Source organism: Pristiophorus japonicus, chromosome 6, assembly GCF_044704955.1.
Source record: "Pristiophorus japonicus isolate sPriJap1 chromosome 6, sPriJap1.hap1, whole genome shotgun sequence".
Lineage (NCBI taxonomy): Eukaryota > Metazoa > Chordata > Chondrichthyes > Pristiophoridae > Pristiophorus > Pristiophorus japonicus.
In genome coordinates, this window is record NC_091982.1 from 2,622,449 (window position 1) to 2,648,710 (window position 26,262).

The following is a 26,262-nucleotide window of genomic DNA, read 5'->3' on the forward strand; positions in this document are numbered from 1 at the left end:
CCCTGCCCGAAATCTCGGACCCGGCCGGGCCCAGCCCGTTCAGCCTCCCTCCCCCTTCTCCTTTCCCCCCCATCTCCTTTTCCCTCCCCCCCATCTCCTTTCTCCCACCCCATCTCCTTCCCCCCTTCTCCTTTCCCCCCCATCTCCTTTCCCCCCATCTCCTTCCCCCTTCTCCTTTCCCCCCATCTCCTTCCCCCCTTCTCCTTTCCCCCATCTCCTTCCCTCCCCCTCCCCCTTCTCCCCCCCTTCTCCCCCTTCTCCCCCATCCCTCCCCCTCCCCTCCCTCTGTTCCCCCCCTCTCTCCCTCTACCCCCCTCCTCCCCCTCCCCTCGCTGTCAGAAACACAGACACTGACAGACAGAGAATGAGAGACACACAGACAGACAGAGAGATAGAGACACTGACAGAGTCACACTGGGGAGGGGGGGGGGGGCATCCCAGCATGCTGTTGGAGGGCTCCCGGTGCTGCAGTCGGTAAGTAGAAAATGTTTTATTTAATGATTTTTTTAAAATTATTTCTTATTAATTTTTTTTAATTGATTTATTGGTTGATTTATTGATGTATTTATCATTTATTATTGATGATGGCTCTTTATTTGTAAAACTGAAGTGTTTAATGTTTGTAAACTTCCCTTTAAACCCCCTCCCCCCATTCCCGACGCCTGATTTGTAACCTACGCCTGATTTTCTAAAGTGTAGACAAGGTTTTTTCGAGCGTACAAAAATCTTCACTTACTCCATTCTAAGTTAGTTTGGAGTAAGTTTTCACTGCCGAAACTTTGAAAACAGGCGTAAGTGGCCGGACACTCCCCCTTTTGAAAAAAAAATTCTGTTCCAAAGTGAAACTGTTCTAACTGACTAGAACTGGAGCAAACTAAATGGCGAGAATTCCGATTTCTAAGATACTCCGTTCTACACCAGTTGCTCCTAAAAATCAGGAGCAAATCATGTCGAAACTTGGGACCCCGATTTCCTTTGTCCTGAGCTCCTCTCTTCTCTCTCTCTATCCATCTCCTCTCACCCCTCCTTTTTCTCTCTCCGTCCTCTCTCCTAATCATCTCATCTCCTCCCGTCTCCGAATCTTCATTCTCTTGATCTCCTCTCCCATCATTTCATCTCCTCTCTTCTCTCTTTCTATCCACCTCCTTTCGTATCTCTCCCTTTCCTTTCCCTTTCCATCTTTCCCATGGCCTCTACCCCTTACCCCATCACTTTCCACTCCCCATCATGACCCTCTGTCAAACCCTCTTCTCATCTCTCCTCTTCTCCTTTCTGTAACCTTTCCTCCCTCCCATGCTCTGCCTCGTTCTCCAACCTCATCTTCTCGCCTATCCTCCTCCCTCTTTCCTCTCTCCTCTATTCCCTTTCCCCAACAGTTTCCATTCTCCTCTGCTCCACGACTCTCCACTTCTCTCCCTCTCCCTGTCCCTTTCATTTCCCCTGTTACATCTCTCCCTGCCTCTCGTCTATCTTCCTCTCTTCTTCACTTCCTTCTTTCCTCCTCTTCCCCCACCTGTACCCCTCTCCTCTCAATCCCTCTTATTATCTCCCCTTCCATCCTCCTGTCCTCCACTCCTCTCCCTTCCCCATCTCTACTTCCCACATCTCCCGCCCCCTCTCCTCTTCTCCCTCCTTCTCTCCTCTATTCTTCCATCCATCTCCCTGTTTTTCCCTTCTCTCTGCCTCATCCCATCCCCTCCCCCCTCCTCTCCTGAAGTGTCCTTGGTCTTTACTCCACATCTGCAGCATGGGAGATCGATTAGGAGTTCCAATTATACATTAATACTTAAACATTCTTCCTTATTGTTTAGATGTACCCAACTAAATACTTCCACATGCATTCTAGCAATACTTCAACAGCTACTTTGGATTTACATAATGCTGCGTCTGATGATCTGTTCTACAAGTGATTTATTTATTTGGCATTCTTGACTGAGCTGCAGGAACACTTCTGCAAAACTGTTTGTCATAGAATCATCTCCACATGTTCCAATACTTTAAAAAAAATCAAAATGTTCTACAAATTCATTGATACATGGAAACTAGTGAAAAGGGTAAAGAACTTAAAGGGATAAATAAACATTCAACTTCAAAATATGTTAACATCTTCACAGAGATTTAGCAATGCAGTAGAAATAATCTAAAAGTTCTCTTCCCACCCATAGCCTAGCAGGAAAAGATGCTATTTTGTAGTCCTAAGCCATAAAAACCCAAAGATCCCAAGTTTGATCTGCTGCAATAACGGAGGTGGATAGAGAACAGGAAGAGAGGAGATGAGAAGAAGAGTGTTTGGGTGCTACGATTGGTCTCAGCAGCTCTGGACTAAGAAAGAAAAATTTAGCAAGGGTGCCTGCTGCTAGTTGCAATCCAGTAAATCGTATTGGCAATAGCATGTGTGTGGATGTCAAGCACAGACTGAATCAGGTTTGGCTGTCAAGGTTTTTGTTGTCTGTCTGTAAAGCATGCACTCCCATGTTCAGCCACCAGGGAGCGCATCCCCTGAAGTCCCAAGGGATCCCAGCATCCCTTGGGAGCACGGTATATAAGCCGCCCCTAAGGCCTGTTCCTCACTCTGGTGTGTCTTAATAAAGACTGAGGTCACTGTTACTTTAGCCTCCCTGTGTGCAGCCTCATCTGTGTTAGGAACACAATAACTGGCGACGAGTATACGAATCCAACGCAAAGATGCAGCAAACTGTGGGCATCCTGAAGAAGTTCTCGGAGGGTGAGGACTGGGAAGCCTATGTCGAACGGCTAGACCAGTACTTTGTAGCCAACGAGCTGGATGGAGAAGGAAGCGCTGCAAAAAGGAGAGCGGTCCTCCTCACAGTCTGCGGGGCACCGACCTACAGCCTCATGAAGAATCTTCTGGCTCCGGTGAAACCCACAGATAAGTCGTATGAGGAGCTGTGTACACTGGTTCGGTAGCATCGTAACCCGAGGGAGAGCATGCTGATGGCGAGGTATCGGTTCTACACGTGCCAGCAATTTGAAGGTCAGGAAGTGGTGAGCTACGTCGCCGAGCTAAGACGACTTGCAGGACAATGTGAGTTTGATGGCTACCTGGAGCAAATGCTCAGAGACTTTTTTGTACTGGGCATTGGCCACGAGACCATCCTATGAAAACTTTAGACTGTAGAGACACGGACCCTCAGTAAGGCCATTGCGATAACACAGGCGTTTATGTCCACCAGTGAAAACACCAAACAAATCTCTCAGCACACAAGTGCTAGCAATGTTCATAAATCAACTGGAACTGTGTTTGCGAGCAGAAATGTACAGGGCAGAAACCAGGTGACCCAGCTGATTCAGAGTCCGTAACAAAGGATGAATGCAAGGCAATTCACACCTTGTTGGCGTTGTGGAGACTTCCATTCAGCCTATTCATGCCGCTTCAAAGGGTATGTTTGCAAGAGCTGAGGAACAATGGGGCACCTCCAATGAGCTTACAGACGAGCTGCAAGCTCTGCAAAAACCTGCTAACCACCACGTGGCAGAGGAAGATCGGTCCATGGTGGATCAAAGCAATTTCGAGCCTCAGAGATAGGGGGCAGATGCTGAAGGACACGGAGTGCACACATTTTCGACGCTAAATGTAAAATTGAATGGCTTACCCGTAGCCATGGAACTGGACACTGGCACTAGCCAATCCATCATGAGTAAAAAGATGCTTGAGAGACTGTGATGCAACAAGTCACTCAGACCAGCCCTGAGCCCCATCCACACGAAACTGAAAACGTACACCAAAGAGTTCATCACTGTCCTGGGCAGCGCCATGGTCAAGGTCACCTACGAGGGCATGGTGCATGAACTGCCACCCTGGATTGTCCCGGGCGATGGCCCCACACTGCTTGGAAGAAGCTGGCTAGGCAAAATCCGCTGGAACTGGGATGATATCCGAGCGCTATCACATGTCGATGAGGCCTCATGTACCCAGGTTCTTAACAAATTTCCTTCCTTTTTGAGCTAGGCATTGAAAACTTTTCTGGGGCGAAGGTCCCAAAGACATGACCCAATCACCACAAGGCGCGAGCGGTACCTCACGTGATGAGGGAGAGAGTGGAAATCGAGCTGGACAGGCTGTAACGCAAGGGCATCATCTCCCCAGTGGAATTCAGCGAGTGGGCCAGCCCGATTATTCCAGTACTCAAAAGTGATGGCACGGCCAGGATTTGCGGCGATTATAAAGTAACTATCGTTTCTCGCAACAGGACCAATACCCGCTACCTAAGGCAGATGACCTATTTGCGACGCTGGCAGGAGGCAAGACATTCACCAAGCTCGACCTGACTTCGGCCTACATGATGCAGGAGATGGAGGAGTCTTCGAAGTGCCTCACCTGCATCCACACGCACAAGGGACTGTTCATCTACAACAGATGCCTGTTTGGAATTCGGTCGGCTGCAGCGATCTTCCAGAGAAACATGGAGAGCCTACTCAAGTTGGTACCACGCACGGTGGTTTTTCAGGACAACATATTGGTCACGGGTCGGAACACCGTCGAGCACCTATAAAACCTGGAAGAGGTCCTCCAGCGACTGGATCACGTAGGGTTGCGGCTGAAGAGGTCGAAATGCGTCTTCATGGCAACAGAAGTGGAGTTTTTGGGGAGAAAGATCGCGTCGGACGGCATTTGGCCCACAGACGCCAAGACAGAGGCTATCAGGAACGCGTCCAGGCCACAGAACGTCACGGAGCTGCGGTCATTCCTGCGACTCCTCAACTATTTTGGTAACTTCCTACTGGGGTTAAGCACCCTCTTCGAGCCCCTACGTGTGTTATTGTGTAAAGGTGAGAACTGGGTATGGGGAAAACCAAGTAATTGCTTTTGAGAAAGCCAGAACCATTTTATGCTCCAACAAGCTGCTTGTGTTGTATAACCCGTGTAAAAGACTTGTGCTAGCATGTGATGCGTTGTCGTACAGAGTCGGGTGTGTATTACAACAAGTTAACGTTGCGGGGAAGTTGCAACTTGTCGCCTATGTCTCCAGGAGCTTGTCTAAGACCGAGAGCGCCTACAGCATGATTGAGAAAGAGGCATTAGCGTGTGTGTTCGGGGTAAAGAAAATGCATCAGTACCTGTTTGGCCTCAAATTTGAGCTGGAAACCGATCACAAGCCCCTCATATCCCTGTTCACTGAAAACAAGGGGATAAATACTAATGCCTCAGCCCCCATACAAAGGTGGGCACTTGTGCTATCAGCGTATAACTATACCATCCGCCACAGGCCAGGCACCGAGAACTGTGCGGATGCTCTCAGTCGGATACCATTGCCCACCACGGGGGTGGAAATGGCGCAGCCTGCAAACTTGTTGATAGTCATGGAAGCGTTTGAAAATAATAAATCACCTGTCACGGCCCGTCAGATTAGGACTTGGACCAGCCAAGATCCTCTGCTGTCCCCAGTAAAAAACTGTGCACTGGCTGGGAGCTGGGTCAGCATCCCCGAGGAAATACAAGAGCTAATCAAGCCGTTCCAGCGGCGAAAGGACGAGCTGTCCATTCAGGCAGACTGCCTGTTGTCGGGTAACTGCGTAGTGCTACCCAAAAAGGGCAGGGAGACGTCCATCTCGGTTCCTCACAGCACACACCCGGGTATAGTAATGATGAAAGCGATAGCCAGATCCCACGTGTGGTGGCCCGGTATCGACTCTGACTTAGAGTCCTGTGTACGGCAATGCAGTGTATGTGCTCAGTTGAGCAACGCGCCCAGAGAGGCACCACTAAGTTTGTGGTCCTGGCCCTCCAGACCATGGTCGAGGATCCATGTCGACCATGCGGGCCCGTTTCTCGGTAAAATGTTCCTGGTGGTGGTGGATGCTTTTTCAAAATGGATTGAATGTGAAATAATGTCGGGAAGCACCGCCACCGCCACCATTGAAAGCCTGAGGGCCATGTTTGCCACCCACGGCCTGCCTGACATACTGGTCAGTGACAACGGGCCATGTTTCACCAGTGCCGAATTTAAAGAAATCATGACCCGCAATGGGATCAAACATGTCACCTCAGCCCCGTTTAAACCAGCCTCCAATGGGCAGGCAGAGCGGGCAGTACAAACCATCAAACAGAGCCTTAAACGAGTCACAGAAGGCTCACTCCAAACCCGCCTGTCCCGAGTACTGCTCAGCTACTGCACGAGACCCCACTCGCTCACAGGGGTGCCCCCGGCTGAGCTACTCACCAAAAGGACACTTAAAACCAGACTTTCGCTGGTTCACCCCAATCTGCATGATCAGGTAAAGAGCAGGCAGCAGCAACAAAATGTAAACGATGGTCGCGCCACTGTGTCACGGGAAATTGATCTGAATGACCTTGTGTATGTGCTAAACTATGGACATGGTCCCAAGTGGATCGCGGGCACGGTGATAGCTAAAGAAGGGAGTAGGATGTTTATAGTCAAACTAGACAATGGACAAATTTGCAGAAAGCACCTGGACCAAACGAGGCTGCGGTTCACAGACTGCCCTGAACAACCCACAGCAGACACCATCTTTTTCGAGCCCACCACACCCAAAGGATCAACGACACCACGCCGGACCAGGAAATCAAACCCATCACGCCCAACAGCCCAGCAAGGCCAGGCTCACCCAGCAGCCCTGCAGGGCCAACAACACGCCAGCCCAGCGAGGGCACAGCCAGAACAGACATTTGTACCGAGGCGGTCCACCAGGGAAAGAAAGGCTCCCAACCGCCTCACCTTGTATAGTTTTCACTTTGACTTTGGGGGGGGGGGAGAGTGATGTTGTGTATCTGTAAAGCATGCACTCCCATGTTCCACCACCAGGGAGCACATCCCCTGAAGTCCCAAGGGATCCCAGCATCCCTTGGGAGCACTGTATATAAGCCAGCCCCTAAGGCCTGTTCCTCACTCTGGAGTGTCTTAATAAAGACTGAGGTCACTGTTACTTTAACCTCCCTGTGTGCAGTCTCATCTGTGTTAGAAACACAATAGTTCTTGCATCAGTAACCTGCCAACAATCACTATCTAGACAGCTTTTTCCCACCCTGCCCGCCACTCGGGTGATGTACCAATAAAAACTGGATGAATCGTGCCTCAGCATGAGTCAACAGTTTCTTTCAGGATAGGAGGTGAAAATGCGTGGGGGGCAGAGGGAGTGGCAGCAGGGCGGGGCGGGGGGAGGGCTGGATAATTAACCTAAATGTAACCTTGGTGACAGTCAAATAATTAAACCTTTCCACTCACAATGATTGCATTATGTCAGGTATTTCTTAACAGCAAATTTTGTGGGAGTTTGGGTTTTTTAGATGTTCATAACTAAAATTTGATGCAATCTTTACTAATATTAGACAGACTGCAGAGAGTTTCCTCTCCCGGATATCAGTTCCTCTGCACTTCAAATTGATGAAGTTCTACGAACTCAGGCTAATAACCCTTTTGTCTAATCTGAGTTATATTAAAGTCAATCCTTTGCAGGACATTGTCAAAGGGTTTTTTGATTGGTCCAGAACCATTGCATGCTGAGTCTGATTAGAACTGTACTTCATCATTTGGTCTGGAATGTGAGAAAGATGAAGTATTTCTAAAGCCAGCAGACCCATTTAACCCCTTCATTGGCTGCAGAAGCACTGAGTCTAATCTTTAGCTGTTATTTATATAACTACTGAATGTTATTTTTGGTCCACAATTACTGACAGTCCTTCTAGAATTTAGCTGAAATACTTGCAAGTTGAATCCATTCACAGATCATCACAGATGCATAAAATTGCACTTAAAAAAAAATGATCAGCCCCATAGTCATGGCCACAGGACTACTGCTGCATGATGCACGCAATGTTACAATAGATACCAGATAATTCAAGCCTTTGAAAGCAGTTCCACAATAAAACAATAAAATACGGTTGGACTGAATTCGTCCTGCTTATACTGTAGCAACAATGGATCAATTGCACATGTGCAAGATCTGCTTTTGTACTGTTGAACTCACAACTTTCCCATTTCGGCAATTGGTCTCTCACTTCAGAGAAAGGTCTGATAGGTAGGCAGAGCACGCAGCCTGCTCCCAACCAGAATAAAATGGCATAATCAGTGGCATGTAGCATCAAAGCATGGTGGTGCTTTGCCATCACAGGATGTACACTGTCTCATTTATATAGAAGCATTGTCTCCAGACACATTGCCCCAGAAATTCCACAGAATGAACTCTGCTGGAGGAAGAATGGCAGAGTGCAACCTCTGTCCACTCACAAGCTTGGCCGCTAACCTGACCCAAATTGCAGGGTTGGGGTCATTTGCAAGATCAGGGCGGGCTGCCAGCGTCTGCAAAGGCACTTCAGTGATGCCCTCCCGAGTGTGCCCTGCTGGGCCTAAAGGTCAAAGGTGGCAGTGACACTCTTCAGCTCCAAAAGAAGCTATTTTGCCTCAAGACAGAAGGTAATTGATCCCCTGTAATATTGATTACCTTAGTCGAGGTAAGGCTTCCGTCATTTTAAAAGGCCTGAAAGGAACTCGCACCAGCTCTCATTGGAATTCTCAGGGTAGTCCAAAATTCACTGAGCCACGCCTTCTTGACGTGGGAATGTAAGTGAAAGTTATGGAATGGTGTCACAATAGGGAGCAGGAAATGCTGAAAACCTTTGAACAGACTCAACTCCAAGGCTGAAGGTGTAGGAGACTAAGGAGGGACAGGGGAAACTGAAGAGGCAGGAACCCCAAGTTTCAGGCATGCATCTGCAGGAAAGTGATGGAACAACCAAGCTGGTGGCTGCTAAAGTCAATAGAATCATAGAATCATAGAAATTTACAGAATGGAAGGAGGCCATTTCAGCCCATCGTGTCTGTGCCGGCCAACAAGAGACTATCCAGCCTAATCCCATGCTCCAGCTCTAGGTCCATAGCCCTGCAGGTTACAGCACTTCAAGTGCACATCCAAGAATTTTTTTAATGTGGTGAGGGTTTCTGCCTCTACCACCCTTTCAGGCAGTGAGTTCCAGATCCCCACAACCCTCTGGGTGAAGAAATTTGCCCTCAAATCCCCTCTAAACCTCCTCCAATTACTTTAAATTTATGTCCCCTGGTTGTTAACCCCTCTGCTAAGGGAAATAGGCCCTTTTTATCCATTATATCTAGGTCCGTCATAATTTTATACACCTCAATGAGGTCTCCCTTCAGCCTCCTCTGTTCCAAGGAAAACAAACCCAGCCTATCCAATCTGTCCTCATAGCTTAGATTCTCCACTCCCGGCAACATCCTGGTAAATCTCTGTATCCTCTCCAGTGCAATCACATCCTTCCTGTAATGCAGTGACCAGAATTGCACGCAGTACTCCAGCTGTGGCCGAACAAGTGTTGTATACAGTTCAAGCATAACCCCCTGCTCTTGTATTCTATGCCTCGGCTAATAAAGGCAAGCATTCCATATGCCTTCTTAACCACCTTATCTACCTGGCCAACTACCTTCAGGGATCTGTGGACATGCACTCCAAGGTCCCTTTGCGCCTCTACACTTCTCAGTGTCCTACCATTTAATGTGTATTACCTTTCCTTGTTGACCCTCCCCAAATGCATTACCTTACATCTCTCCGGATTTAATTCCATTTACCACTGTTCTGCCCACCTGACCAGTTAATTGATATCTTCCTGCAATCTACAGCTTTCTTCTTCATTATCAACCACACAGCCGATTTTAGTATCATCTGCAAACTTCTTAATCATATCCCATATTCAAGTCTAGATTATTGATATATACCACAAAAAGCAAGGGACCCAGTACTGTGCCCTGCGGAACACTACTGGGAACAAAAACACTCATCAACCATTACCCTCTGCTTTCTGCCTTTGAGCCAATTTTGGATCCAACTTGCCACTTTGCCCTGGACAGGGCAACTATACGGGGTATTGGTGAGGCCGCACCTGGAGTACTGCGTGCAGTTTTGGTCACCTTACTTAAGAAAGGATATACTTGCTTTGGAGTGGGTACAGTGACGATTCACTCGGCTGATTCCAGAGATGAGAGGGTTACCTTATGATGATAGATTGAGTAGATTGATCTTTACTCGTTGGAGTTCAGAAGGATGAGGGGTGATCTTATAGAAACATTTAAAATAATGAAAGGGATAGACAAGATAGAGGCAGAGAGGTTGTTTCCACTGGTTGGGGTGACTAGAACTAGGGGGCACAGCCTCAAAATACGGGGGAGCCAATTTAAAACCGAGTTGAGAAGGAATTTCTTCTCCCAGAGGGTTGTGAATCTGTGGAATTTTCTGCCCAAGGAAGCAGTTGAGGCTAGCTCATTGAATGTATTCAAATCACAGATAGATAGATTTTTAATCAATAAGGGAATGAAGGGTTACGGGGAGCGGGCGGGTAAGTGGAGCTGAGTCCACGGCCAGATCAGCCATGATCTTGTTGAATGGCGGAGCAGGCTCGAGGGGCTAGATGGCCCACTCCTGTTTCTAATTCTTATGTTCTTATGTTCTTATGGATTCCATGGGCTTTTATTTTCGTGATCAGTCTGCCGTGTGGGACCTTATCAAAAATCTTGCTGAAATCCATATATACTATGTGATGTTTTGAATAAAGAGTTAGACTAGATACTGCAAGCTCAAAGTAAGTGTGACCGTAGTCCTTCATTACAGATCTCAGAGTGCCTCTCCAGTCTGTGAGGCCTCCTTATATACAAGTGCTCCCAAGGGACTCCAGGGGATAAGCCCTCTGGTGGTTGAACATGGTACTTACAGGTTTACTTACAAAACAACACTTCCCCCCCGTCCCCCCCAAAGTCAATAGTGTAACTATTTACAATGTGAGTCGATCTGGGGCCTTTCTTTCCCTGGTTGATTGTCTCGGTGCAAATGCTGGTGTTGGTGAGTCGTTTGTTGGGCCTTCACTGGGCTGCTGCACAGCTGGCCTTGCTGGGCTGCTGGGGGTGGTGAGTCCTGCTTCGTGGTCAACCGCTGGGTCGGTTGCCACTTGTGTGTGTGTTGGAGGGTCGTAAAAGGTAGAGTTTATTGTGGGTTGTTCTGGATAGTCCGTAAATCTGAGTTTGGTTTGGTCCAAGTGTTTTCTGCAGATGAGTCCATTTGCGAGTTGGACCACAAACACCCTGCTCCCCTCTTTGGCCAAAACAGTGCCAGCAAGCTACTTGGGACCTTGTCCATAGTTCAACACAAACACAGGATCATTTACTTCAATTTCGCGTGACACATTTGCGCGATTATGATATGTATTCTGTTGAAGCCGCCTGCTCTCTACCTGTTCGAGTAGATCAGGGTGGACAAGCGAGAGTCTTGTCTTAAGTGCCCTTTTCATGAGCAGTTCAGCGGGAGGGACCCTGGTCAGCGAGTGGGGTCTTGTGCAGTAACTAAGCAGGACTCGGGATAAGCAAGCCTTCCGTTACCCTTTTCAAGCTCTGCTTGATTGTTTGAACTGCTCGATTTGCCTGACCATTGGACGTTAAACGGGGCAGATGTAACATGTTTGACCCCATTGCGGTCATGAGCTCCTTGAATTCGGCACTGGTAAAGCACGGCCCATTGTCACTTACAAGGACATCAGGTCGGCTGTTGGACGTTAAGCGGGGCAGATGTGACACTGATTTACCTTCAAGTAGCTCTTTCCAGTCCTGTATGGCTAAATCACCTCTCAGCTTAGCAAAGTTGGCTTTTCCTCAATTTAGAACTTTTATTCCTGGTCTATTCTTGTCCTTTTCCATAACTACCTTTAATCGAACTGAATTATGGTCACTAGCACTTAAATGCTCTCCCACTGATACCTCTGCCACCTGCCCAGATTAATTCCCTAAAACTAAATCCAGAACCGCCCCCTCCCATGTTGGGCTTGCTACATACCAGCTAAAAAAGTTCTCCTGAATGCATTTTAGGAATTCTGCATCTTCTATACCCTTCACACTAATTTTATCCCAGTTAATATTAGGATAGTTGAAATCACCTACTATTACTGCCCTATAGTATTTGCACATCTCAGAAATTTGCCTCCATATTTGCTCTTCTATTTCCCTCTCACTGCTTGGGGTCTGTAGTACACTCCCAGCAGTGTGATCGCTGCTTTTTTGTTTTTCAGTTCAACCCATATGGCCTTGTTTCATGATTCCTCTAACATATCATCCCTCCTCATAGCTGTAATAGTTTCTGTAATCAATACTGCGAACCCCTCTCCCTTTTTACCCCTCTCTCTATCCAGTCTGAAAATCCTGTAACCAGGAATGTTGAGCTGCCATACCTGCCCCTCTTTTAGCCATGTCTCTGCTATAGCTATAATATCATACTCCCAAGTGTCTGACTGTGCTCTCAGCTCACCTGCCTTATTCGCTATACTCCTTGCATTGAAGTGTATACCATTTAATACAGCCAACCCTCCATGTTGACTACTTACTAGCCCTTGTTTCCTCGGTCCTTCAAATTCATTTCAGACGTATTTGCTTTCCAATTCCAGCTTTACTTCCCTCCCTACTGAATCTATTTTCAGGTTCCCATCCCTCTGCCAAACTAGTTTAAACCCTCCCCAACAGCACCAGCAAACCCCCCCGCAAGGATATTGGTCCCGGCTCTGTTGAGGTGCAACATATCCAGCTTGTACAGGTCCCACCTCCCCCGGAAGCAATCCCAATGCTTCAGGAATCTAAAGCCCTCCCTCCTGCACCATCTCTCCAGACACGTATTCATCTGCTCTATCCTACTATTTCTGTCCTCACTCGCACGTGGCACCGGGAATAATCCGAGATTACTACCATTGAGGTTCTGCTTTTTAATCTCTCTCCTTGCTCCCTAAACTCTGCCTGCAGGACCTCATCCCACTTTCTACCTATGTCATTGGTCCCGATATGGACCATGGCCTCTGGCTGTTCACCCTCTCCCCCCAGAATGCCTTGCAGCTGCTCAGTGACATCCTTGACCTTGGCACCAGGGAGACAACATACCATCCTGGAGTCATGTCTGCAACCACAGAAATGCCTGTCTGCTCCCCTGACTATTGAATCCCCGACCACTATTGGTAGTGCTGCATGAGGACGGTGATCTTCTGTGCCACTCCATGGCAACAACCCTATAGGGCAGTATTTGAGCCTATCTGCTAATAGATTCAGGCCACAGCTGAACATCATTGCCACAGATATGCCAGGTTAATGCTGCATGTACCTGCAGGTGTCCTTACATGAGATGGTCTGGCTCTGCATCTGGCTGTCTGCTTACCCAGACCATATGAGGACTGCACCCCACAACCATTTGCAGAGAGGTGTGCAGATAGGGTTTGTGGCATCTTGATTAACCAATAAAGGTACACTGGCTTGACCTCTTTCATGCAGTGCCTTGAAAGCATGGCATACTGACATTAGGGTTATGAGGAAGCATCCAAAAGTAAGGTTTGTTAGGAGTTCACCCTTCTTAGCGCTGCTATCAGACCTGTTGTTTCCGTTTCCATAGGAATGGAAGCCTCCATCTGCATTCATCTTCTTGCAAAGCAAGGTATGTTCACCTCTGTATGCAGATGCTAGTCTATGGATACTGATTGGGGTGGGCAGGGCATAGGGGAGGGGGGCGGGGGGAGTGGTGTTGGTGGTGCATAGCAGCTCTCCTGCAACCTGAACTGCCTGGCATCCCCTTATTGGCCTTGTTCTTCTTTCAAGTACCTGAGATAGGAGAGTTTCCATTGGGAATCCTATTGGTGCCAGTCATGACAAAAAGTAAATACTTTACAATAATTGATGTAAAGATTCAAGAATACCAAAGTGCCAGCAGGAACATAAAGAAAATGAAGAAAAATGGTTAAGAAATGGCTGAAATCTACTTACCATAACATTAGTGTGACCTTTCCATGATTTCTGTATAAGTATCACTGTCTAGCAACTGTGAACGACCCACTGCATATGGGTGTGATTCAAATCTAACACCCTGATGGAAAATGGTGTGCAGGATGAACATGCTCCAAATGAATATTTAAATGAAGCACCTTCCAGTTGGAAGTCATCACTTCCACAGTTGCTGGCCCTGCCCCCAGAAACAATGTCGAGTGAATCAGACTTATTTCCATTTTTCCCACTATGTGATTCTTAATTTATACCATAACAATGAAAATCCAGTCTTCTTGTCAAACAACTGTTCTACTGTAAAATGTAGAGGTGTTCATCAGGTTATAAGAAGATTAAGGTAGAGTTTCAGAACAATATCAGGGAGAGGCAATGGGAATTTGATAACAATAATGAAGGTTACTGAGGAATTTGAACATCGATGTTTGAATATTGGAACTATTAGCTGTCAGAATTTTAAGAATTACTTTTATCATTTCGCTCAGGGGGCGGGAATTTAAATGAGACGATTCACGGTCACCATCATCCAGCAGTGTGTTAATATAATGATCTCTGATACCTACAACAAACCCTGTGAAATTTTCTGCTGGCGGTCCCTGACAGAAACCAGTGGTGTGCTGTTCATACTGTTGGGGATAATATCTGTTTGTCACGGAGACAATTGTGATTAATTTCCTGAGATTCCTGTATACTGCAAAAGCTGACAGTACTTCAGAGAATCTGAAGGAGATATATTTTAATGATGTTTTTTTAATGATCAGGTTAAAAATCATTCTGGAACAGTGTGTGGAATGAATAATAAATGTTGGTGTCTGTAAATGATTATAAAAAATATAAACATAAGAAAAGTTAAGCACGAGAAGAAGCCATTTGCCTAACCAACTTCTTCCCTTCCGTACCCTAACTCTTCTGTTTTAATGTAAATCTGCATTATGAATATTGCTAAGGATAGGATTTCTGATGGTGGCATTAGTAGGATGGAAATGGAGTGTGATGGCACTTCAGCCTGATTCTTAATACACGTCCATTTCTGCTTCAACTTCTGGTTCTGTCCCAGTTTAAATAGTCATGATATTCCACCATGCAGCAAGCAACTTGCACACAATCACAAGACATTGACTGGTAGGTGCTTGGACTTTCAGGGAGAGATGGCTTTAAAGGAAGGCCTTCACTTACCGATGCTGCCCCCAGCGGGATCCACATGACCGGTGGCCACAGGGAAGGCAACATGTGGGCCCACTAGCCGCTGCACTCTCTCCTGGATGTCACTGAGCTGCTGGATATCGGCCTCACCCCCACCAGTCCTCTGTTGCTCCAAACGGTTGTGGGAGACCTTGGCCTGCAAAGCACAGAAGGGTTGCTGAGTAGCAATGTCATGTGACCTCGGCAATTAGTGCAAGTGTGGCTCCATTACATGCAGGTGTAACTCTCACCTGAAAGGGACCCTCCATTGAGAGTATGCACACATAGATATGGACACCTCAGAAATCAAATATTGCTTCACTGATTATATAATGAAGGTGGGAAATAAGAGAAGGTGAAGGAGAGGCTCACAGATGGAAGCCAGGAGTTGGGGGAACATGTACTCACTTACATCAGTAGAATGATGTCATTCAGCCTTTTGCAGCATGGTGCGGTCATGAACGGAGGTCCCCGACACTGCCACAGCGATCTCTCTCCAGGCATTCACAAAGATGGTACGAGTGGGTCTGACTGTGTCTGGACACAGAAGGCGTCTCCTTCCCTCCACAGCTTGGATCCAGGTCTCAAGTTCAACATCCGAGAAGTGTCTAGCCCGCCTTGTATTAACCATTCCTTCGCAAGCAACAGAGACAAACTCAGTGCTCAGGGCCGAGCTGCAAAACCTGCCCTTTAACAGCTGCCTCATTATCAGCAAATCGCCCCCACACCGCTCCAACAGCCCATTCCCACCGCCATTACCGCATCCATTGTGGCGGTAATGTACGCCAAAAAGTAGGAGGTGCGCCTCGTTTCGGGCAGTGGGTAATTTCAGCCCCATAATTATTTCTAATACCTGTTTTAAATTAAATTGTTTTATTAAATTTAAATTACCGTATATACTCGCGTATCCTGCGATCTCGCGTATCATGCGATCTCGCGTATCCTGCGATCTCGCGTATCCTGCGATCTCGCGTATCATGCGATCTCGCGTATCATGCGACCCCTAAATCTTCGTCCCCAAAACATGATTTCACCAAATATCTCATGTATCATGTGAGTCACTTTTTTGAGATCGAATACAGACCTTAACATGAAACATCGAGTGGATTCTGCTGTGAAAGCTGTTCGCGAATCGAACACCGATACAGCAATCGTTCCAGCTGGCTTGGCTAGCGTCGATCAGCCACAGCCTCTACTGTGTTTGGGAGTTGTGGGTGGCGGAGGTCGGGTCGCCGGGGGGGTGGGGGGGGGGGTGAAGAGGAGGTCGGGTTGGGTCACCGGGGGGAAGCGGAGGTCGGGTTGCCGGGTGGGGGTGGAGTCGGGGGAGCGGAGGTCGGGTCGCCGGGGTAGGGAGAGCGGGGGTCAGGTCGGATCCGGTCCGGTCTCTTTCCTCCCACCCCCCCCCCCGACCTCCGCGACTCTCTCTCCCCCCCCACCCCCCCCGACCTCCGCGACTCTCTCTCCCCCCCCCCGATACAGTACAAGCGACAATAGAGGCTGCAATCCAGCCCAGGAGATACCTGCCGAGATTCAGCGTGGATACGGTCTGCTTAACAGCCTAACAGCCTAATCTTGGCCAGCACTTCACACCCGCAAATTTTGTATCTCGCGTATCATGCTACCCCCCAAATTTAGGTTACAATTTAGGTCTTCAAAAGTCGCATGATACGCGAGTATATACGGTATATTTATATTCTTTGGTCTCACTTATCTTTCTTAATTTTGAAATAATATTCTGGATTCACAATAACTGTACATTTAATATTTTGTATTCCTCACCTAACTTTCTGTCTCGGCTATAGAGCTTCAGTTATCACAGGGTCAGTGTCCTGGAACTTCCTACCTCACAGCATTGTGGGAGCACCTTCACCACCACTTTAATATGCAAAGTTGTCAAATCCTAGATATGAGATTTTCAGTCACAAACTGCATAGTTGAGGTGTTATTGCATGGCAATACTATAATCATCGTTAAAAGCTAGGAGTTGTGACTGTCACACTGGCTATAGAATGGAACAAATGTCTACTCCTCTATTCTGTGTTGCCCTTTTCCCCATTCTCCTTTTCTCTTTGCACACCCCATGTCTTCTCATATTTTTCCTCATTGGAGTGGGAGAAAAAGCAAGAGGGTATTTCTCACCACAATCATGTTAAAAGCTCAGGTTGATTCTCCCCTCGAATATCAGCACTCAAAAGAAGATTTATAAAAACAGTGCTGAAACTCACAACTTTAACCTGATGTAAGTATAATGGCCCAGAATTTGCAGCGGGTCATAACTGCAAACAAATAGCGTTCACTGTTGTTACTCCTTTGAAACTGACTGCAACTTCAGGGTGTGGTGCCTGCACATCCCAACGCGGAAATCCTGATGATGCGGTCAGTTATTCACTGCTCCGACACTGGCTGCACTGTGGGCCCCTCCCACAATCTCCACACTCCCCCCTGCCCAGCCGACAATCAGCGTAATCTCTCAAATCAGGAAAACGGACGGAAACTTCAGCTTTTCTGTTGTAATACCGCTGTTAAAATACCCCATTAAAAGTTGGGTCCTTTTGGATTAGATGTAACTGGTGGTTTTAACATGTGTATTGTCTGCTAAACAAAAGTTATGGCCCTGAAAAATTTGGTGAAGTTTTAAATTTATCCATCTTGATAAAAATTAAAATTAAGAAATTTAAAAAAAAATGTAATGTTTGTTCATCTTTATTTCAGGTTTGCCTTTTCCCCATGTGAGAGCCCCAATCGTTGTTTTGCTTGCTAGCATTTTTAAAAGGTTAGAATGAAAGGGGCTTACCCACTTCCTGATTCACTGTCTATGAGAATTCTGCATTGTGATTGGCTGCTTAGACAGCTTGTTACCATCACAGCAGCATCGTGTTAACTTGCGTTGAGTTCAATTGCACGTGGGGAAAAGCCGAACTTCTCGTCACAGATATGGCGAGAACTTTGTGGGAAGCTCACTTCAGGGCCAGAGGTGAACGCCTTTGCTTCACGCTGACTGCAAGTTACGGGCCAATAGGTTCCCTTCTTTAGTACTAGGCCTGTTTGCACCGCTCTCCACCATCAGACCTGCTTCTGCTCTATTGTAGGGGCCTCAACACACAGACACTGAAGTTTTGATGTCGGTAACACAAGATTAATTACAAGTTTATTCCAAAATTTACCAACGTTCATTTATATTGTGTTGTAACATTTTACAGATCTGATAAGTACTTGCCAGAAATGGAAATACCAAACATTTTCCTTTTTTGCTTCATTCTTTCTATATTTTTCTCTCCCCCAGTGTCCTGAGCAACATTCTTCTCTCGACCAAAACCACAAAAGAAAATATTATCTGACCGTTCATCTCATTGCCCTTTGTGGGATGTTGCTGTGTGAAAATGATTACCACGCTCGACTGCTCAGTGCCAGTGACTGCACCTCAAAGTAATTTATTGTATGTAAAGTGCTTTGCCCCATTTCTCAGAAACATGAGGTTTCTCTTTCCCCCTCATTCATTTTCTTTCATGTCTCAGTCTTTTCCTCTTTTGATAATTATCTTTTCGAGAGTAGATAAGGTGGGCTGGCAAATAGGTTTTTCTTCTTACAAAGCTTTCTAATGGGTTGTGTCATGCAGGTCAGTGAGACAGTGCTAAAGTATTTCACTACCGTGTGATGCAAAGATAGTTTTTTTAAGAGTTTTATCAACAGCACAAATGGTGTGTCAGCTCTCAACCTGACTGATCTGTGGTTGTATTCCAGGAAGATGAGCTAACAAACGGAGTTTCTGATTCCATGTAAATGTGTGACTTGCAGCCGGAGCACTAATTAGTGTTCCAAAATGCCACTTTTAACAGGAAATTCTTTCAATTCCTTCCTTTGTAGTTAAGCACGATGTCCTCACTAAAAATATCAAGGTCCCCGATATCCGCTGGGAAATGGTGACGGATTGCTGCTCCATTATCACTGTACGGTGCCTTTTCCTTTTGTTATCCGCCTTATTTTATTTACAGCAAATAAATGTTGAACTTAACAGGAAACGTATCCTAACCAGCTGTTGCAGCTCACATCATCTGCAATGAATGTCTCACACTGCATCGACAGATCACGCACGAGTGCTCCCAGCCTGCAATGTGTTGAAAGGATGGAACTCAGGTCGATGCTGGGGTCAGAAGCACAGTGTTCTACCTCGGACCAGCAAATTACTTGATTTCTTCTCTTTGGAATCTTGCATAACGCAGCAGATTTTCTCAGACGTGCTGTTTAATGTCAGGATAAGCCAATTAAAGCAGAATAGGTGTTGGGTATTTTAGATTAAATACCTGCAGCACAAACGAAAGCAGCGGGGTCTAAGTGACTTTGTGAGCTACCATGGAGTCTTGCAGGCCACATAAGAAATAAGAGCAGGAGTGGGCCATTCGGCCCCTTGAGCCTTCTCCGCCATTTAATAAGATCATGGCTGATCTTCGACCTCAACTACTTTCCCATTCACTTAACCTGTCTATATCCCTTTGCAGACGCTTTGTGTCCTTCTCACAGCTTACTTGCTCACCCTAGCTTTGTATCATCAGCAAAATTGGATACATTACATTCGGTCCCTTCGTCTAAGTCATTAATATAAATTGTAAATAGCTGAGGCCCCAGCACTGATCCTTGCACTGACCCATTAGTAACAGCCTGCAACCTATTCCTTCTCTCTGTTTTCTGTCCGTTAACCAATCCTCTATCCATGCTAATGCATTGCCCCCAACCTCATGAGTTCTTATCTTGTGTAACAACCTTTTATGTGGCACCTCATCGAATGCCTTTTGAAAATCCAATTATACTACAGGTCCTTCCTCTGGTTGTCCTTTATCTACTCTGCTAGTTACATCCTCAAAAAACTCTAATAGATTTGCTAAACACGATTTCCCTTTCATAAAACTATGTTAACTCTGCCTAATCATATTAGGATTTTCTAAGTGCCCTGTTACCACTTCCTTAATAATGAATTCCAGCATTTTCCCGACGCCTGATGTCAGGCTAACTGGCCTGTAGTTCCCTGTTTACTTTCTCGAATAGTGGCATTACATTTGCTACCTTCCCCTGACCTGAATCAATCCCACCTCCCTTTTTAGTTTAAAGCCTTATCTACAGCACTCATTATTCAATTTGCCAGGACACTGATCCCAGCTCAATTTAAGTGGAGCCCGTCCCAACAGAACAGTTCCCTCATTCCCAGTGCCCATGAATCAAAAACCCTGGTCTCGCACACCACTCTCTGAGCCACACATTCAACTCTCTGATCTGCTTGACCCAATGCCAATTTTCACATGGCTCAGGTAGTAATCCAGAGATTATTACCCTTGAGGTTCTGCTTATTAATTTAGACCCTAGCTCCTCAAACTCCCTCAGCAGAACCTCATTCCTAGTTCTACCTATGTCACTGGTTCCTACATGGACCATGACAATTTGGATCCTCCCCCTCCCACTGCAAATTCTTCTCCAGCCATGAGAAGCCACGAGAAGCAACACAGCCTTTGGGACTCTCAGTCGCAACTGCAGAGAACAATATCTATCCCCTTGACTATACTATCCCCTACCGCTATCACATTCCTTTTTACTCCCCCCCACCCACTTAAATGGCCTTCTGGTCAAATTGCCCATCCTCCCTATAGCCTTCGTTCTCATCCATACACGGACAAGGTTAAAGGCTGAGGCTCCTCCACCACTGCATCCTGAGTCCCCATACCTGCCTGATTCGCAGTCACATCCTCCTGTCCCTGACCACTGACCAAACCTAAACTACTACCTAACCTAAGGTGACTGCCTCCTGGATCAAAGTGTCCAGATAACTCTCCCCCTCCCTGCTGCATCATATATGGGCCCAAACTTGCTCACAGTTCTGCCCACAGCCACCGAGGTTCCACCCGAAAACATTTGTTTTATATAAACGATTCCTCACGTACCACCCATCTGCTGCCCAGGTCCCGCCCGGCGGGAGATTCCTCGGTGAAGTACTGCCAGCGCAACTTCCTGCTGCCTGCCCATCCTGGAGGCTCAAAAACAGGGATTTTCCTCGTGCACGATCCTCTAAGCTCATGCTGCCACCCGCCAGAAGGACCGTTGGCAAAAAGTTGGCCTGAGCTGGGAGAATCGCTCAGAGTGCTGCAGGGCTTCACATCCCGGGTAACGTCCACATGTTGCACCATTATCACAGGCTCAGAATTAGTTATCTGATCGACCTTAAGCTGCACAGAATGCGTTCAGACATATAAAGGAAAAGTACATAGCTCAGGGGGTGGGGTTGGTCAAGCTGACATGTGAGCTGTCATATTTAACATTCTTACTTCAAGCAGTTCCATTGCTACATGAACACACCATTAATGGCCGACACATTGTGCGTTAAAAGGCATTTGACTTAACATTGCATGACCTTTCATGACATGAGCGTAATGCAAACCGGAGATGAGTATAAGCTTACCAATGCTCTAGCACGGGATCTGCATCATCCTTTGTGGTGGCACGGTGGTGGTCATGACCAATGCCAGGGCTCGTTCCTCTAGGCTGCTCAACTCGATGACATCTGCTGGGTCCCCTCCCGTGGCACTCAGGCTTGATGCGTTGGATGTTCTGTTCTTCTGCAGAAAGAAACGTTGCAGCCTTTGCCTTTTTTGCTCTTGCAATGCACACACACACACACACACACACACACAGACACAACTGGCACACACACACACACTCACACACACACAGACACAACTGGCACACACACACACACACTCACACACAGACACAACTGGCACACACACACACACTCACACACACACAGACACAACTGGCACACACACACACACTCACACGCACACAGACACAACTGGCACACACACACACACACACTCACACACAGACACAACTGGCACACACACACACACTCACACACATAGACACACACAGACACATTCACACACACAGACACACAGAGACACACTCACACACAGAGACACACTCACACACAGACACACTCACACACACAGACACATACACACAGACACACTCACACACACAGACACACAGAGACACACTCACACACAGACACACTCACACACAGACACATACACACAGACACAACTGGCACACAGACGCACTCACACAGACACACACACACAGAGACAGAGACACACTCACACACAGACACACACAGACACACACACACACACAGAGACACACACACACTCATACTCACACAGACACAGACACAACTGCAACAGAACCTTTTGGAGTTGTAGGGGCGTGCAACAATAAATGTTTACTCACTCTTGCTGACCACATTGTTCCATCGTTTCCGACACTGGTCTCCATCCCGAAACATGTTGCCCACTGAGGGCACGGCCTCGACAATCTCCCTCCAAATGTATCTATATTGGGGTGGTGGAGGCTTTCCACGACCATCCCGGGAGAGGACTTTATAACGGCGCTCCACCTCAGATACAAGCTCCTCCAGCTCATCATCATTAAACCAGGGAGCTCGAGCTTGGCTCCATCAGACTTCTTGGAAGCTTTTTTTACACTCATTATTACTTTCCTTGATGGATGGCTGCTGATGAATTTGTATCTCTCTCTCCAAAACTCATCATCATCATAGGCAGACCCTCAGAATCGAGGAAGACTTGCTTCCACTCTTAGCGTGAGTTCTTAGGTGGCTGAACAGTCCAATACGAGAATCACAGACCCTGTTACAGGTGGGACAGATGGACGTTGAGGGAAGGGGTGGATGGGACTGGTTTGCCGCACGCTCCTTCCGCTGCCTGCGCTTGTTTTCTGCACACTCTCGGTGACAAGACTCAAGGTACTCAGCGCCCTCCCGGATGCACTTCCTCCACTTAGGGCGATCTTTGGCTAGAGACTCCCAGGTGTCAGTGGGGATGTCACACTTTATCAGGGAGGCTTTGAGGGTGTCCTTGTAACGTTTTCTCTACCCACCTTTGGCTCGTTTGGCGCGAACGAGTTCCGAGTAGAGCGCTTGCTTTGGGAGTCTCGTGTCTGGCATGCGAACTATGTGGCCCTGCCCAGCGGAGCTGATCAAGTGTGGTCAGTGCTTCGATGCTGGGGATGTTGGCCTGGACAAGGACGCTAATATTTGTGCGTCTGTCCTCCCAGAGGATTTGCAGGATCTTGCGGAGACATCGCTGGTGGTATTTCTCCAGCGACTTGAGGTGTCTACTGTACCTGGTCCACGTCTCTGAACCATACAGGAGGGCGGATATTACTATGACCCTGTAGACCATGAGCTTGGTGACAGTTTTGAGGGCCTGGTCTTCAAACACTCTTTTCCTCAGGCGGCCGAAGGCTGCACTGGCACACTGGAGGCGGTGTTGGATCTCGTCATCAATGCCTCCTATTCCTTTCCAACTGGCAGGTGCAAGTGCACAGTTTTTATGAGCATGCGCAGCTTTGCTATCAGTCCCAATCATGGCAAAAGTGGTGTCATGGCCCAGAGGAAACTACAGCAAAAAACATGTTTTGCGCATGCGCAGTGCACGGCCTCTGATGTTTGCCGAGTCGCAAGGCCTGCACCTACTGCCCACTGCTGCCGTCGCCCGCTCACACTCATCCCACCTGCCGACTCCCGTGGCCTGCAGCTGCCGCTGACACAACCATGGCCAAACTTGCTCCTGACTGGCCCCAGCGGCAGTGGGAGGCAAAAAGGTACATTCCGCCCGGGGACCACCGAGAAATGGGCAGGCCTTACATTTGACCAATTTCGGGCCCATAATATCTGCAGCGTGGACCCCAGCTCAACAATTCTGAGCCAAAGTTCCTCAAGTTGTCGACACTTAATGCAGATGTGGTTGCTCGGGACCTTACCGGTCTCCACCAACTCCCACATGCTGCAGTTACAACACACCACCTGCCCTGCCATCCCTATCTAACCTTGTTTTATATATTTAATTAGTTAAGGTTTAAATTCACTCGATATATTTAGTTTTATTAACTAATTAGTTTATCTAGTTTAAGTTGTTGATATAATAAAGTACTAGTTACAGTTTCCCTTATCTTCGTTTAAACCACTGCCCTAAATTAAAGAACAATAAAAGGTAATACTCACCAATAAATCACCTACCTGCTGTCCTGTGACGTCACTCCTTGATTATTTTTTGCTCTCTCTCATTACACTGCTCCTTTTATCCCCGCCACTCTCGGCCGCTGGTCCTGCTTTCGCTGTGCAATTTAAGTTACTGTTCCCACTAATATGAACTGGAATTGCAGAGCAAGTCAATCACCATTAGCAGAAGTGGCACAGTTGGACTGAAGAAATTCTCATCCTTATTTTCAAATCCCTCCATGGCCCTCGCCCCTCCCTATCTCTGTAACCCCCTCTAGCCCCACAACCACCCCCCGAGATGTCTGCGCTCCTCTAATTCTGCCCTCTTGAGCATCCCTGATTAAAACCGCTCCACCATCGGTGGCCGTGCCTTCTGTTGCCTGGGCCCCAAGCTCTGGGACTCCCTCCCTAAACCTCCCCACCCCTCTACCTCTCTTTCCTCCTTCAAGACGCTTCTTAAAAGCTACCTCTTTGATCATCTGCACTAATTTCTATTTATGCTGCTCGGAGTCAAATTTTTTAAATCTCATAATACTCCTGTGAAGCACCCTGGGACGTTTCAGTTAAAGGTGCTATATAAAAACAAGTTGTTGTTGTTGAGAAGTGTCTTTTCCAGGATTGATAAGGATAAACTAGTATAAGCTCAAGAAGATAAAGAGGAACATGGGAACATTTCATCCATTCTAGTATTTTGTCCCTCTAGGTACAAAACCAAGGATTTTATTTACCATTTTTATAGCCTTATTTACTTGCATTGCCCCATTTAATGACCTCTGTATATGCAAAGGTCTCTGCCCCTCTACTCCATTTAAAAGCTCAGCATTTAAGGCTGACTTCCTTCCCTAGTCTCACTTCCAAGATGTGTTTCTTCACATCTCTTTAGATCGGTATTGATGTTGATTCAGTAGTACTGCTCTCACATTTGACTCAGAAGGTTGTGGGTTCAAGCCCCACTGCAGAGACTTGAGCACATAATCCATTTTAGTACCAAGGGAGTGCTGCACTTTCGGAGATGTTGTTTTTTGGATGACATTAAACTGAGCCCTGCCTGCTCTACATTACAATAGTGACTACATTTTAAATGTACTTAATTGGATGTAAAACACTTTGGGACATCCTGAGGTGATGAAAGGTAGTATATAAATGCAAGTCCTTTTGATTGAATTGCATCTGTCAGCTATCTGCCCATCTGTGTCCTACTGCAGTCCCTCAGAATCCTCTTTACAATTTGACACCCCACCCTCCCAAATTCAGTGTCATCAGCAAATTTTCATATTGTTTCCTCAATTTCTAAATGCAGCTCCTTTATGTATACAGTATATTAACGAAGTGTAGCCACAATGCAAGCACCTGTGGAACAACACTGACCACATTATTCCAATGTTGGGAATCTTCCTTTTACCCCTATTATTTGTTTCTGCCCTCTAACCATCTATCCATTCGTGTGGTCACATGGGTAGAATGAAGAAGAAAACTGTGGCATAACAATATGTTGGGGCTCAAATACGCCAAGCCATGAACCAACAGGCAATTTTGTGCTTTGGGTTTGTGTTTGAAAGTTTCTATGTGCTGAAGCTCCACTGTCAGTCTCACTGAACAGAAGTACAGTACTGTCCCCAGTGAGGAAAATAAAATGGGTCATCCAAGGCTGCTCTTGCACACCTCCTAGAGGCTGCTTACGGGACAGCACTGGCAAAGGCCTGACAGCAGGCCACCTGAGCAGCTGTTTGCCTGAAAACAAAGATCTATAAAGAGGTTAGAAAATACCTTCAAAAAAAATTTCTCTAATAGCTAAGTTGGTAAATTCACTGTTTGCTGTGGAACTGAACCACATAGACCAATAAAGTCCGAAGTTTAATCCTGGATTTGTGCTGAAAATCACTATCTAATGACTCCCTACTGGAAATTTCCTATATATGGATGAGGACAAGATTAGCGTAAGTTACGATGATCAAATAACCTGCCAATACTCACTGTCTAGACACATAAAGAATAGCTACTGGATGTAAATGACACCCAAACAACTGTACCTCAGCAAGAGTCAGCACCTTCAGAAGAAAAATGAAAAATGTGAGGTTATCCACTTTGGTGGTAAAAACAGAGAGACAGACTATTATCTGAATGGTGACAGATTAGGAAAAGGAGAGGTGCAAAGAGACCTGGGTGTCATGGTACATCAGTCATTGAAGGTTGGCATGCAGGTGCAGCAGGCGGTTAAGAAAGCAAATGGCATGT